Source organism: Triticum aestivum, chromosome 5B (assembly GCF_018294505.1).
Source record: "Triticum aestivum cultivar Chinese Spring chromosome 5B, IWGSC CS RefSeq v2.1, whole genome shotgun sequence".
Lineage (NCBI taxonomy): Eukaryota > Viridiplantae > Streptophyta > Magnoliopsida > Poales > Poaceae > Triticum > Triticum aestivum.
This window is the reverse complement of record NC_057807.1, coordinates 235403665-235409475: the sequence shown is the minus strand read 5'-3', so window position 1 is coordinate 235409475 and position 5811 is coordinate 235403665.

Genomic DNA, 5811 nt, shown 5'->3' with positions numbered 1-5811 from the left:
AGCAAGGTGTCGAGGTAGTAGATGAGTTTTGTCAGCACGATGGCATGATGCGGTTATCATGAAGTGATTCTCGCAGGGCTTCGCCTAAGCACCGCAAAACTATGACCGGGGGTGTAAACTGTGGAGGGGGGGGGGGGGCGCCGCACACGGCTAACAATTGATGTTGTGTGTTCTAGGCGCCCCCCTCCTCACATATATAGGCGGGAGGGAGAGGCGAGGCAGCCATGGGGCGCCCCAAGTAGGATCTGAATCCTACTTGGGGTTTCCCAAGTGCCCCCTAAGGGAGTCATGGATTAGGGGGTATCCGGACAGCCGGACTATATACTTTGTCCGGACTGTTGGAGCGTGAAGATACAAGACTGAAAACTCCATCCCGTGTCCGGATGGGACTCTCCTTTGCGTGGAAGACATGCTTGGCGATCCGGATATTATATTTCCTTCCTTGTAACCAACTCCATGTAAACCCTAGCCCTCTCCGGTGTCTATATAAACCGGAGAGTTTGGTCCTCAGAGGGACGATCACAATCATAATCATCATAGGCTAGCTTCTAGGGTTTAGCCTCTATGATCTCGTGGTAGATCAACTCTTGTACTACTCATATCATCAATATCAATCAAGCAGGAAGTAGGGTTTTACCTCCATTGAGAGGGCCTGAACCTGGGTAAACATTGTGTCCCTTACCTCTTGTTACCATTAGCCTAAGAGGCACAGATCAGGACCCCTACCCGAGATCCGCCGGTTTTGACACCGACATTGGTGCTTTCATTGAGAGTTCCTCTGTGACGTCGCTGCAAGGCTTGATGGCTCCTTCAATTGTCAACAACACGGTCCAGGGTGAGTCTTTTCTCGCCGGACAGATCTTCGTGTTCGGCGGCTTCGCACTGCGGGCCAATTCGCTTGGCCAACTGGAGCAGATCGACAGCTATGCCCCTGGCCACCAGGTCAGGTTCGGAAACCTGAACTACACGACCGATATCCGCGGAGACTTGATCTTCAACGGATTCGGGCCTGTGCCAGGAGCGTCGGACAGTCACGATGAGCACGGCTTAGACCTGCTGTCGGACAATGCTCGGGATGTCACCCCTACGGTAGCCCCGGACCTAAATCCGGAACAGACCGCGTTGCCTAAGGACGGGTGGCTGGACTCCACCCCGCAGGCCGCTCACTCATCGGCGGTAGAGCCAAACACATGCCTCGCCCCCAAAGAAGCCTGTGACACCGAACACTCGGACTCGTATCTGGCTGTGGGTTCCAGTCCGCGCGCTCCTGAGCCTGCCGAACCTGGTTGGGCTCCTATAATGGAGTTCACCACAGCGGATATTTTCTAGCACTCGCCCTTTGGCGATGTGCTGAACTCGTTGAAGTCTCTCTCCTTGTCAGGAGACTCTTGGCCGAACTATGTCCGACTCGAGTGGGAAGCGGGCGACGAAGGAATTCGTTGCCCACCCACCACCCACTTCATTGCCATGGTCGATGACTTAACCGACGTGCTTGAATTCGACTCTGAAGACATCGACGGTATGGACGACGATGCAGGAGAAGAACAGGGCCACCGCTCACGGGGCGGTGGACAGCCACCTCCTCATATGATATATATATATATGGTGGACACTCCGAAAGAAACCAATGGCGGTGAGGCAACAGAGGATAACCCCTCATGGAAGAAAGCTAAGCATGGGTGTCGGTGGCGCCGCTCCAAGCCCCGCCATAGCAATACCGGCACAGGAGACGAAAACAATCCGGATGCTGTCGAAGATGAGTACAACCCTGATCAGCCCGCCTTCGAGCAGGCCGAGCAGGAAGACGGGTAGGTCAGCCCACATGAACAGGCGACAGACGGATATCCGGAGGAGGACAATTACATGCCCCCCTCCGAAGACGAGATTAGCCTCGGCGACGACGAGTTTGGCGTACCTGAGGACCCCGTGGAGCAGGAGTGCTTCAAGCGCCGGCTCATGGCCACCGCGAGAAGCCTGAAAAAGAAGCAGCAGCAGCTCCAAGCTGATCAAGACCTGCTCACAGACAGATGGACCAAAGTACTGGCAGCTGAGGAATACGGACTCGAGCGCCACACGGCTGAACGACCACCCCGTGGCCGGGATAAAACGACATATCAGCCCGAATACCAGCCCGCGCCCCCACGCCAATACACTACGGTCCGGGGCAATAGGCAAGACTTGCAAGATATACTGGAAAACAAACCAGGACAGCCAAGATCGATCTACGGATCGCGGGGGCGCGCCCCAACACGCGACGATGATCGTCACGCCGGATATACTATCAACAAGTCCGGCCGAGCCGAATAGAGCCACCTAGACCCATTCGAACTGTGTAGCCACATAGCCCGGCACAAAGGCGCCACACACCCCCTCTGCTTCACTGACGAAGTGATGGATCATGAATTCCCAGAAGGGTTCAAACCCGTGAACATCGAATCATACGATGGCACAACAGACCCCGCAGTATGGATAGATGATTTCCTTCTCCACATTCACATGGCCCGCGGAGACAATCTACACGCCATCAAGTATCTTCCCCTTAAGCTCAAAGGACCTGCCCGACATTGGCTAAACAGTTTGCCGGCAAATTCCATTGGAAGTTGGGAAAACCTGGAAGACGCATTCCTCGAAAACTTCCAGGGCACATACGTGCGACCACCGGATGCCGATAACTTGAGCCACATTACCCAACAGCCCGGAAGGTCAGCCAGGAAATTCTGGACTCGGTTCCTAACTAAAAAGAACCAAATAGTCGATTGTCCGGACGCCGAATCCCTGGCGGCCTTTAAGCATAATATCCGTGACGAGTGGCTCGCCCGACACCTCGGCCAGGAAAAGCCCAAGTCCATGGCAGCACTCACGACACTAATGACCCACTTTTGCGCGGGCGAGGACAGCTGGTTGGCTCGTAGTAGCACCACGCCACATTCCGGCAACTCGGATGCCCGTGACAATAACGGCAAGCCACAACGCAACAGACATAAGCGATGGAACAACGGCGACAACGCTGAAGACACGGTAGTCAACGCCGAATTCAGCGGATCCAAATCCAGTCAGCGGAAAAAGCCGTTCAAAAGAAACAATCAGGGACCGTCCAGTTTGGACCGCATACTACGCTCGTGCCAAATTCATGGCACCCCGGACAAACCAGCAAAACACACCAATAGAGACTGCTGGGTGTTCAAACAAGCTAGTAAAATAAACATCGAAAACAAGGACAAGGGGCTGCACAGTGACGATGACGAGGAGCCCCAGCGTCCGAACATGGGGGGACAGAAGAAATTTCCTCCCCAGGTGAAAACGGTCAACATGATCTATGCCACCCACATTCCCAAGCGGGAACAGAAGCGATCACTACGGGACGTCTATGCGATGGAGCCATTCGCCCCCAAATTCAACCCATGGTCAGCTTGTCCCATCACCTTCGATCGTAGGGATCACCCTACCAGCATCCGTCACGGCGGCTCAGCCGCATTGGTCCTAGACCCAATCATCGACGGATTCCACCTCACGCGAGTCCTTATGGACGGCGACAGCAGTCTGAACCTGCTTTATCAGGACACAATGCGCAAAATGGGCATCGACCCTTCAAGGATCAAGCCCACCAAAACCACCTTTAAAGGTGTAATTCCTGGAGTAGAGGCCCGTTGCACGGGCTCTATAACATTGGAAGTGGTCTTCGGATCTCCGGATAACTTCCGAAGCAAAGAGTTAATCTTCGATATCGTCCCTTTCCGCAGTGGTTACCATGCACTGCTTGGATGAACCGCATTCGCTAGATTCAATGCGGTGCCACACTATGCATACCTCAAGCTCAAAATGCCAGGACCGCGCGGGGTCATAACAGTAAACGGAAACATGGACCGCTCTCTCCGTACAGAAGAGCATACGGCAGCCCTCGCGGCGGAAGTACAATGCGGCCTCCTCTGACAAATCACCAATCCGGGGACGAGAACCTCGAGCACCATCAAGCGAGTCCGGAGCGCCCCGCAACAGGATCACCAGGCACGCCAAGAGCGCGACTAGCAGTCTGGCCTCCGCTCAAGCCCCATCAAAGCAGCATTCGAGCCACGCGTACACAATTACGCACTCAAAATACCATGGGCATAGGCGGAGGCGCAACAGTGACTCAGTCAACAGTGTGGTATCACCGCAACATACCTTCATAACCCTCCCTTTTTATATTTCAGGACACTGCTTTAGGACAGCCTCTTCAGAAGAGCCGGATTGTCAGACTTACACAGAAGAGAGACCAAGGAGGCAACATGCTTTGTGCACAAAGGGAAATACCCAGGTGGAATCTGTTCATGATCGTTATACCTGATTTATATACCTACATGCAGCCTGCCCTTGTATAGGACATGTTAAATAGTCCTATTTACTTCTGCTTAAACGCACCCATTGTAAACATACGCTTAAACGTATTATTCACCAATGGGAGATAATATATAGCGTTAGCTTATTATTCCTATTTGAGCATTTTTCTTAGAAATGTTTATTTAATATAGCATCCATACACCTTGGTACGATCAGTTTGCCAGGGGCTTCTTATGGCGCCTCATAATATGGCAAAACAAGTCCGAACACTTTCAACAGTGCGGCACCCCGAACTTATAGCACTATATGCATCAGCTCCGAATCACGTCTTGGGTCAATAGTTGGGTTTGCCCGGCTCCCTTGTTTTAGTACCTTACGTTCCGTTATATCGGCTAAGGTAGCGCAAGGAGAACTACTGCGATTGTGTCCCGGTTCTTCCGGATGAGCACCTCAGTAGAGAAAGTCGAAAACTGACCTGCATGATGCGGCGAGAGCTGGTCGCTGTTCGAGAGGTCTTAAAATCCTTAAACATTTTTTCCGCTTTAGGTGAGGAATCGGCCTCGTCCGATTTAGGCGTATATAGCGCCCCAATTCGGCCTTCCGAATTCTAGGGGCCTCGCTGAAATTTAAAATTGTAGACTTCTATGGCTAAGTGAAAGTTATAAAGCCGCATAGTCCGATTGCCTTGTTCGTTGTGCCGGATACCTCCTTAAGGGACCAAAAATTTGGATAAAGAGTGTCCAGGTTTTTCCAGGAACACCGCCGTACTAGTTACGTGGGGGCGGAAGCCGACGACTGGCCTACTTTTAGAATTCTATAAACAGCCGCACAGAAGGTAATATTTTAAATCAAAAAGCGCAAGTAACTTCGTCTTTATATTAAAAAAACGACAGAAGTACATTCATTCAAAGACCGTGTTCTTGGTACATTCTTCGGCCACGAGACGAGCGCCCTTCATAACGCCATCATAATGTTTCTCGGGACAGCGATGCACCCTGCCCTCCGGCGGCCCGTCCTTCACTAGCTTCTCCGCACCCAGCTTGCCCCAATGCACCTTCGCATGGGCAAAGGCCCGACGGGCACCCTCAATGCAAACGGATTACTTGATCACTTCAAGCCGCGGACAGGCATTCACCATCCGCTTGATCAGGCTAAAGTAGCTAGTGGGCAGGGGCTCACCAGGCCACATCCGGACTATGAAATCTTTCATAGCCACTTCGGCCGCCTTGTGGAGTTCAACCAACTGCTTCAGTTGTTCACTCAGAGGCATTGGGTGTTCGGCCCCAGCATACTGGGACCAGAACAGCTTCTCCGTTGAGCTCCCCTCCTCGGCACGATAGAACTCCGCGGCATCTGATATGGTGCATGGCAGATCTGTGAATGCCCCTTGAGAGCTCCGAATTCGGGTAAGTAAAAGAAACGCCTCCTCCACATGCTTGCTTTGCATAAAGAATGTCTTACCCACCGCTATCTTCTTGGCCGCCTGGATTTCCT